Source organism: Triticum urartu, chromosome 7A (assembly GCF_056163025.1).
Source record: "Triticum urartu cultivar PI428250 chromosome 7A, HENAU_Tu73, whole genome shotgun sequence".
Classification (NCBI taxonomy): Eukaryota; Viridiplantae; Streptophyta; class Magnoliopsida; order Poales; family Poaceae; genus Triticum; species Triticum urartu.
In genome coordinates, this window is record NC_141879.1 from 205,634,551 (window position 1) to 205,644,917 (window position 10,367).

Consider the following 10,367-nt stretch of genomic DNA (forward strand, 5'->3'; position numbering starts at 1 on the left):
GATGGGGAATTGTAAATCCAGCCGCCCTGTCCAAAGGATTTGTATGAGTACTCTGGGGGGGATTTCTTGATGTAGCAGGTAGGGTATGCTATGTACCCACCTCGGACTCCTCCGTTTGGAGACGCGAGCCACCGCGGACTCGTGGAGTCATTGGCGAGCGAACGGACAGGGCCGCAACGTGGCCATAGGGCGGACAGAGTCCACCTGAGGGAGTCCTGGATTAGGGGGTATCCGGACAACCGGATTATATCCTTTGGCCGGACTGTTGGACTATGAAGATACAAGATTGAAGACTTCGTCCCGTGTCCGGATGAGACTCTCCTTGGCGTGGAAGGCAAGCTTGGCAATACGGATATGTAGATCTCCTTCCTTGTAACCGACTTTCTGTAACCCTAGCCCCCTCCGGTGTCTATATAAACCGGAGGGTTTAGTCCGTAGGACCAAGAACAACAATCATACCATAGGCTAGCTTCTAGGGTTTAGCCTCTCTGATCTCGTGGTAGATCAACTCTTGTATTACTCATATTATCAAGAACAATCAAGCAGGACGTAGGGTATTACCTCCATCAAGAGGGCCCGAACCTGGGTAAACATCATGTCCCCTGCCTCCTGTTACCATCCGCCTTAGACGCACAGTTCAGGACCCCCTACCCGAGATCCGCCGGTCTTGACACTGGCATTGGTGCTTTCATTGAGAGTTCCTCTGTGTCGTCATCATTAGGCTTGATGGCTCCTTCAATCATCGATAGCGATGCAGTCCAGGGTGAGACTTTTCTCCCCGGACAGATCTTTGTATTCGGCGGCTTCGCACTGCGGGCCGACTCGCTTGGCCATCTGGAGCAGATCGAGAGTTACGCCCCTGGCCACCAGGTCAGGTTTGGAAGCTTAAACTACATGGCCGACATCCGCGGAGACTTGATCTTCAACGGATTCGAGCCCCTGCCGCGTGCGCCGCACGGTCATGATGAGCATGATTTAGCTCTACCATCAGACAGTGTTCAGGAGACCGCACCGGCAACCGCTCCGGCCCTCAATTCGGAGCCAATTGCGCCATCCATGGACGGGTGGATAGACCCCGCCACGGAGGCTGCATTCTCAGCGGCGATCGAGCCAAGTATCGAACTTACCCTTCAGGAGAGCCGTGATGCCAAACTGCCGGATTCTTCCCCAGCCACGGACTCCGAACCGCCTGCGCCCGTGCCTATCGAATCCGACTGGGCGCTGATCATGGAGTTCACCTCCGCGGATATCTTTCAGCACTCGCCCTTCGGCGACATACTGAACTCATTAAGGTCTCTCTCCTTGTCAGGAGAGTCCTGGCCGAACTATGTCCGGCAGGATTGGGATGCGGATGACGAAGAAATTCGCCGCCCACCCACCACCCACTTAGTAGCCACTGTCGACGATTTGACCGACACGCTCGACTTCGACTCCGAAGACATCGACGGTATGGACGACGATGCAGGAGACGAACAGGAACCACTGCCCACAGGGCACTGGACAGCCACCTCATCATATGATATATACATGGTGGACACACCCAAAGAAGGCAATGGCGATGGGACAGCGGAGGATGACCCCTCCAAGAAGCAACCCAAGCGCCGACGACAGCGGCGCCGCTCTAAGTCTCGCCAAAGCAAAAAGCGGTGATACCGTCACAGGAGATAATAGCACTCGAGACAGTGCCGAAGATGACGACAATCCCCTCCAGCAAGATTTAGAGAAGGAGGATGGAGAAGCCAGCCCTCCCGAGAGAGCGGCGGATGGAGAGGCGGAGGATGATAATTACATGCCTCCCTCCGAAGACGAGGCAAGCCTCGACGATGACGAATTTGTCGTGCCTAAGGATCCCGTCAAGCAAGAGCGCTTCAATTGTCGGCTTATAGCCACGGCAAATAGCCTTAAGAAAAAGCAACAGCAGCTTCAAGCTGATCAAGATTTGCTAGCTGACAGATGGACTAAAGTCCTTGCGGCCGAGGAATATGAACTTGAACGCCCCTCCAAGAGTTACCCAAAGCGCAGGTTGCTACCCCGACTGGAGGAGGAAGCATTAAAACCTACATCTCCAGCGTATGACGCGGCTGATCGGCCACCTCATGGCCGTGACAGAGAGGCATTTCAGCCAAAAGCTCAGCCCGCACCCCGACGCCACTCAAATAAAAATGTCAAGGCATGGGGAAACACGCTAGACCTGCGAGACATATCGGAGGACAAAGCAAAACACGCAAGATCGATCTACGGATCATGAGGGCGCGCCACTACGTGAGACGATAACCGTCATGCCCCATACAGTAAAAGTAAATCCGGCTAGGCCGAACACAGCGGACAAGACTCATTTGAGCTGCGTCGCGACATAGCCCAGTACAGAGGCACCGCACACCCCCTATGCTTCACAGACGAAGTAATGGATCACCAAATCCCATAGGGTTTCAAACCCGTAAATATCAAATCATACGACGGTACAATAGATCCTGCGGTATGGATCGACGACTTCCTCCTGCACATCCCCATGGCTCGCGGTGACGATCTACACGCCATCAAATACCTCCCATTCAAGCTCAAAGGACCAGCTCGGCATTGGCTCAACAGCCTGCCAGCAGAATCCATTGGCTGTTGGGAAGATCTGGAAGCCGCATTCCTCGACAACTTCCAGGGCACTTATGTGCGACCACCAGATACCGATGACTTGAGCCACATAATTCAGCAGCCAGAGAAATCGGCCAGGCAATTCTGGACACGGTTGCTAACAAAGAAAAATCAAATCGTCGACTGTCCGGATGCAGAGGCCCTAGCAGCTTTTAAGCACAACATCCGCGACGAGTGGCTCGCCCGGCACCTTGGCCAGGAAAAGCCGAAATCTATGGCAGCCCTCACGACACTCATGACCCGCTTTTGCGCGGAAGAGGACAGCTGGCTGGCTCGCAGCAATAATATATCAAAGAACCATGGTACTTTGGATACCAAGGATAGCAATGGCAGGTCACGTCGCAACAAACACAAGCGCCGCATCAACAGCGACAATACCGAAGATACGACAGTCAATGCCGGATTCAGAGGCTCTAAACCCGGTCAGCGGAAAAAGGCATTCAAAAGAAGCACTCCGGGCCCGTCCAGTTTGGACCGTATACTCAACCGCTCGTATCAAATACACGGCACCCCCGACAAGCCAGCCAACCACACCAACAGGGAATGTTGGGTGTTCAAGCAGGCCGGCAAGTTAAATGCCGAAAACAAAGATAAGGGGTTACATAGCGATGACGAGGAGGAGCCCCGGCCGCCGAACACCGGAGGACAGAAGAGGTTCCCCCCACTAGTGCGGACGGTGAACATGATATACACAACCCACATCCCCAAGAGGGAGCGGAAGCGTGCGCTAAGGGACGTATATGCGTTGGAGCCAGTCGCCCCAAAGTTCAACCCATGGTCCTCCTGTCTGATCACCTTCGGTCGCAGGGACCACCCCACTAGTATCCGTCATGGCGGATTCACTGCACTGGTCCTAGACCCAATCATCGACGGATTTCACCTCACTCGAGTCCTTATGGACGGCGGCAGCAGTTTGAACCTGCTTTATCAGGACACAGTGCGCAAAATGGGTATAGACCCCTCAAGGATAAAACCCACAAAAACGACCTTCAAAGGCGTCATACCAGGTGTAGAAGCCCATTGCATAGGCTCAGTCACACTGGAAGTGGTCTTCGGATCCCCGGATAACTTCCAAAGTGAGGAGTTAATCTTTGATATAGTCCCGTTCCGCAGTGGCTATCACGCACTGCTCGCGCGAACAGCATTTGCGTGATTCAGTGCGGTACCGCATTATGCATACCTCAAGCTCAAGATGCCAGGACCTCGGGGGGTCATCACAGTCAATGGAAACACAGAGCGCTCTCTCCGCATGGAGGAGCACACTGTGGCCCTCGCAGCAGAAGCACAAAGCAGCCTCTTCAGGCAATCCACCAGTTCGGCGATTAAACACCCGAAACCGTCAAGCGCGCCCGAAGTAATCTGCAGCAAGACCGCCTGGCATGTTCTGAGCTCGCATAGCAATGCGGCCCCCACCCCAGTCCCAGCCAAACGGCGAAATCCGCACCACGCGTATAGAATTACGCATTGAAAATACCATGGGCATAGGTGGGGGGCACGACTACGGCACGCCCCAAAACGCGGCTCAGCCGCACTAGGGGCTTCCTGCTTTGTTATTTTTTTTCTCTTTCAGGAATTTACTCTCTGGAAACCCCGTCCAGCAGTACGATTGCCGGACACACGATACAGCAACCAAGGAGGCAGAAAGCTACGTCGCACCATGGAATTCCCAGGTGATCTCTGATAACGGGTGAAATACCTACTTTAAATACCATTCCTCGGCTTGCCCTTGGAGGGGACATGTCAAATAGTCCTACTTTTTGCTTATCGCACTACTTGTATCATTCTGCTTCGACACACCTTTTTGAATAAACAATGCATAGCACTAGACTATTACCGCATTCTCTATTCTTTTTTATATATATGTTCATTCATGACGTTCAGCACCCGTACACTCTGGTACGGCCAATACGCCAGGGGCTTAAGCGTACCCCATAATACGACGTGAGAAGTCCGAACACTTTCGACAGTGCGGCACACCGAACTTATAGCATTATATGCATCAGCTCCGAATCATGTCTTGGTTCAATAGTTGGGTTTGCCCGGCTCCCATGTTTTGGTACCTTACGTTCCGCTATATCGGCTAAGGTAGCACTGGGAGAACTACTGCGATTGTGCCCCGGTTCATCTGGGCAAGCACCTCAGTAGAGAAAGCTAAAACTGACTGTCATGATAAAGCGAGAGCTGGTCGCTGTTCGAGAGGTCTCGAGTCGCTAAAGACTTATGCCGCTTAGGGCGAGGAGTCGGCTTTGTCGGGCTTAGGCATGTATAGCGCCCCGAATTCGGCCTTCCGAATACTAGGGGCTTTGCCAAAGTTTAAAATTGTAGACTTCTATGGCTAAGTGAGAGTGATAAAGCATTATAGTCCGATTGCCTTGTTCGTTGCGCTGAGCACCTCCCTCGAAAGACCCAACAATGGGAAAAAGAGTGCTCAGATTTATCCCGAACACCCCAGCACTCATGGCACGGGGGCAGAAGCCGATGACTGGCCTTCTCTCAGATTTGATAAATAGCCGCACAGAAGGTAATATTTTAAATTCAAACAAGCATTGCATAGCGCACATGAACAAGTTTTCATAATACAGGATCACACGAGCAAGTTCATTCAAAAATTACATCCTTCGCACACTTGTCCGCCACAAGACAGGCACCCTTCAGGACACCCTCATAATACATTTCAGGGTGGCAATGCTCCTTACCCTGTGACGGCCCCTCCTTCATCAGCTTCTCGGCGTCCATCTTGGCCCAGTGCACCTTGGCACGGGCAAAAGCCCGTCGTGCACCTTTGATGCAGACGGACCGCTTTATGACTTCCAGCCGTGGGCAAGCATCAACAAGCCGCCTCACCAGGCCGAAGTAGCTGTTGGGAAGGGAGTCGCCAGGCCACATCCGGACTATAAGGCCCCTCATGGCCTGTTCGACCGCCTTGTGCAGCTCGACCAGTTGTTTTAGCTGGTCGCTCACATGCATCAGTGTTCGGTCCCAGTATACTGAGACCAGAACAACTTCTCCATCGAGCTTCCCTCCTCGGCCTGGTAGTACTTTGTGGCATCTGACACGCTTTGATGCAAATCTACGAATGCTCCTGGAGAGCTCCGGACTCGGGTAAGTAACAAGTAATTTACTTTCACATGCTTGCTTTGCATAATGAATGCCTTACCCGCCGCTATCTTCCTCATCGCCTCAATTTCCTGGAGGGCCTTTTGGGCTTCAGCCTTGGCATGCTTTGTGCTCTCGAGGGCCGCGGCAAGCTCAGACTCTCGCGTCTTCGAGTCAAGCTCCAAAGTCTCGTGCTTCTTCATGAGAGCCTGGAGCTCTTGTTGCACCTCGCCCACCCGTGCCTCCTATTTCTCCCGCTCGGTGCGCTCCTTAGCCGCTTTGTTTTCGGCCTCGGACAACGCTTGCTTCAGGGTCGCCACTTCGGTCGTGGCCCCTGGCACATCCATGATGGTCCTATCATTTTGCAACCACATCTTTTATATATATATATATAGACAAGGTATTACTTACCTTTATTCTCCTCGAGCTGCCTCTTGGTAAGGCCGAGCTCTTTCTCGGACCGCTTGAGGTTCTGCTTCAGTGCGGCGACCTCCGCAGTCAGTGCGCCAGAGGTCAGCAGCGAAGCCTGCATACGCATACAGACATACTTATATTAGACTCCTATAGATATTATTTGATCCTCTATTCGGCTTTTCTTTGTGAACACCAAATAGAGCATCAGGGGCTACTGTCTATGCGGTAATATTTTCCTATATTTTAAATACTTACCTCAAAGCCTGTTAGAAGGCTGGCACAGGCTTCAGTCAGTCCGCTCTTGGCGGACTGAACCTTCTTGATCACCGCACTCATAATAGTGTGGTGCTCTTCGTCGATGGAAGCGTCGCTAAGCGCTCCCAGCAGGTTGTCCGGTGCCTCTGGAAGGATAGAGGTCACCGGCACGGGCGGCTTGCCCCTCTTGGAAGGGGGCCGCCTGCCGGAGTCCAGAACCACTGGAGGTTCCGGCGCGGTGTTTGGCTGAGGGCCGAACTTGGAGCCCTCGGGAGTCTTGCTCCCTTTGCGCCTGGAGTCCGGAAGGTCGCCTTGAGGCGCCTCCAGGACTATCTCCCCCCGGCTCGGTGCCCCTTGAGACAATACCTCGACATTGTCCGTAGGGCGAGGAGAGGAGGCGGTTGGAAGTGACTCACTATTCATATTCGACGAGTCCAAGGAACCACCCGACGAGGATACGTCGATACGGGCTCGGGGCAGACTGCATGATCATATTCGGCGTTAGGAAAAGCAGTGCAATAAAAGTATGCTATGAGTTACTCTGGCATCCGAATACTTACGACTTCGCCAGGGGCTTGGCCCTGAGTAACCACTCGTCTTCGCTGTCGGCGGCGGTGGTGGAACAGTCTGGAAGTTGAGTCCTTCCCTTCTTGGACCCTTCGGCCTCCCCGGTTGGGGCGGCCTTCCTTTTCTTGTCTCCCCCGGCTGGAGGGGGAGAATCTTCATCTTCCTCCTCCTCGTTTTCACGGGAGGAGTGCGTCTCGGAGTTATCGGACGATGAGTCCGATACCACCTGGCGCCGGGAACTCTGTCGGGTTCCCGTGGCCTTCTTCTTGATCTTCTTCTCCAGCACCTCATAAGGAGCCGGGGTCCGCATCTCCGTCAGGAGAGCGTCTGCAGGGTCTTCGGGCAGAGGGGTCGGGCAGTCAATCTACTCCGATGTCTCCACCCAGTCCTGTCAAAGGCATGGGAGCTCAGATCCCGCACATAGTTAAACTATGGAAAATAAATACCCTACGATATGTACAGAACTTACCGGATTCGTAGGGCGCGTCGCGCTTAGCCCGCGGTCCTCGGTAAGGGGAGGGGGACCTCGGCGCCCTTGAACAGCACCTTCCAGACGTCCTTATGCATCGTGTCGAAGAACTCACGTAGAGTCTGGTGCTGGGCCGGGTCGAACTCCCATAAGTTGAAAGCCCGTTGTTGACATGGGAGGATCCGGCAAAAGAGCATCCTGGACTATGTTGACAAGCTTGATTTTCTTGCCTATCATGTTCCGGATACACTTCTGGAGTCCGTCCAGCTCCACCGATGAGCCCCAGGATAGGCCCTTCTCCTTCCAGGAAGTAAGCCAAGTGGGGATTCCGGATCGAAACTCGGGGGCCGCCACCCAGTTGGTGTTGCGCGGCTCGGTGATGTAGAACCACCCCGATTGCCACCCCTTTATGGTCTCCACGTAGGAGCCTTCGAGCCATGTAACGTTGGGCATTTTGCCCACCATGGCTACACCGCATTCCGCTTGTTGGTCGCCTACTACCTTCGGTTTGACATTGAAGGTCTTTAGCCACAGGCCAAAGTGGGGCTGGACGCGGAGGAAAGCCTCGCACACGACGATGAACGCCGAGATGTTGAGGATGAAATTCGGGGCCAGATCATGGAAGTCCAGCCCATAATAGAACATAAGGCCGCGGACGAATGGATGGAGGGGAAACCCCAGTCCACGGACGAAGTGGGTGAGGAAAACCACCCTTTCGTAAGGTTCCGGGGTAGGGACGATCTGCCCCGCGGCTGGCAGCCGGTGCGCGATATCCGCGGCTAAGTATCCGGCCCCGCGTAGCTTTTTGATGTCTCCCTCTGTGACGGAGGATACCATCCACTTGCCTCCCGCTCTGGACATGTTTGGAGAGAGTTGAGGAGAAGGATGTGGACTTGAGCGCTGGAGCTCGAGTGCGCGAGAATGGATGAGCAAGGAGGAAGAAGGAGTGGGAAGAAAAAGGTGAACCCTTATCCCTTTATAAGGGCGGACAAAAACTATGCGCCCCCACTAGCCTGGTAAAACTCGCTTATCCCCCAAGCGCCGTAATTGATGGCGCGGTTGGGTTACCCACGTCCGTTTTGATGGGAATCTCGTAATAAGGGGACACGATCTCTGCTTCGACAAGACATGCCAAGGAAACCGCCTCGCGAAACACGCTGAGTTTGGTTGTGAAAGATGATTCGAATGGTGACCTGGCTGTGGTGTGATGTCACACTGCGAAACGCATCGGCAAATTAGATTTGTGGAAATATTATTCTCTCTACGGTTGTATGTGGAACTTGTTTTGCAGAGCCGGACACGATCCTCGTGTTCAAAATCTTCTATGAAGTATTCGGAGGAGGAACCCGCCTTGCAATGCTGAAGACAATCTGCGTGCCGGACTCATCGTCGTTGAAGCCTGGTTCAGGGGCTACTGAGGGAGTCCTGGATTAGGGGGTATCCGGACAGCCGGATTATATCCTTTGGCCGGACTGTTGGACTATGAAGATACAAGATTGAAGACTTTGTCCCGTGTGCGGATGGGACTCTCCTTGGCGTGGAAGGCAAGCTTGGCAATACGGATATGTAGATCTCTTTCCTTGTAACTGACGCTGTGTAAGCCTAGCCCCCTCCGGTGTCTATATAAACCGGAGGGTTTAGTCTGTAGGACCAAGAACAACAATCATACCATAGGATAGCTTCTAGGGTTTAGCCTCTCTGATCTCATGGTAGATCAACTCTTGTATTACTCATATTATCAAGAACAATCAAGCAGGACGTAGGGTATTACCTCCATCAAGAGGGCCCGAACCTGGGTAAACATCGTGTCCCCTGCCTCCTGTTACCATCCGCCTTAGACACACAGTTCAGGACCCCCCTACCCGAGATCCACCGATTTTGACACCGACACCACCCATGGCAAGGGATCCGGCAGGGGCCATGGCCCCTTGGGGCAGGCAGGGCGGCGTCGCCGCCACCGCAGAGTCGCTAGGGATGACAAACCCTAGCATGATAGACTTCTTTGTCATGATGGACTCGAGTGCTTGACCTCGAAGAGCCACAGCTGCATGCAAGACAAAGAACGAATTAATATGCCTACATGCAACATGCATACGCCAGATCATGGGCCCCTCCCAAGACGGGGCCTAGGCGGCAGCCTCTCCGGCCATATGCCAGGGCTGAGCCTGGTTGTGTCTCAATACACAGTTTTGTCATTAGGAATTTCAACTGCTAAAAAATACCATCAATGCATTAGGCGCATGATCAAAAATTCCACTAGTCACCATTACTGCTAGATCAAAGCCTGTTTACCATGTAATAATGGCTAAAATATCCATGTACCAACATGTCAGATCTCCCTCTATCTCACTACAAAAAGTGTGGGTCCCACTTGATCCCCAACAATGTTCATATTTTTCTCTAAAATGGTTCGCTTGCTTACTCCTGACAAGTGAGGCCCACACTTGTCATTATGCGATTGACAGATCTAACATGTGGGTCTTGGGGTATTTTGGTCATACTAGCAAAAGGGCATATGCGTTTAAACGGGAGAAAAAAATCATAATCTCCAAAGACCACGATCATAGGAAACACATCTCCCCCATCCCCCCCCCCCCCCGCTCCCGCGACGCACCCCGCGAGCGCGTCACGGGAGGTTCCCCTCGGTCGTCGGTGCAAGGCTCCCCCCTCACTCTCTCCTCCTCCTCGCCGTTGCCGGAGGGCGTCCGTCGGGCGAAGCCCGTGCATGGCTCTCTCCTTTCTCTCCTGGTCGAGATCTCGGCGGCGCGGGCCGCTCGTGGGGGAGCTAGGTCCAGCGGGGCCTCCGGCGGTAGGGACGTAGGTATAGGTTTTTGTAATCTGAAAATATAAAAACAGCAAGGTAACTAATGATAAAAGTGAGCACAAACGGTATTGCAATGCTAGGAAACAAGGCCTAGGT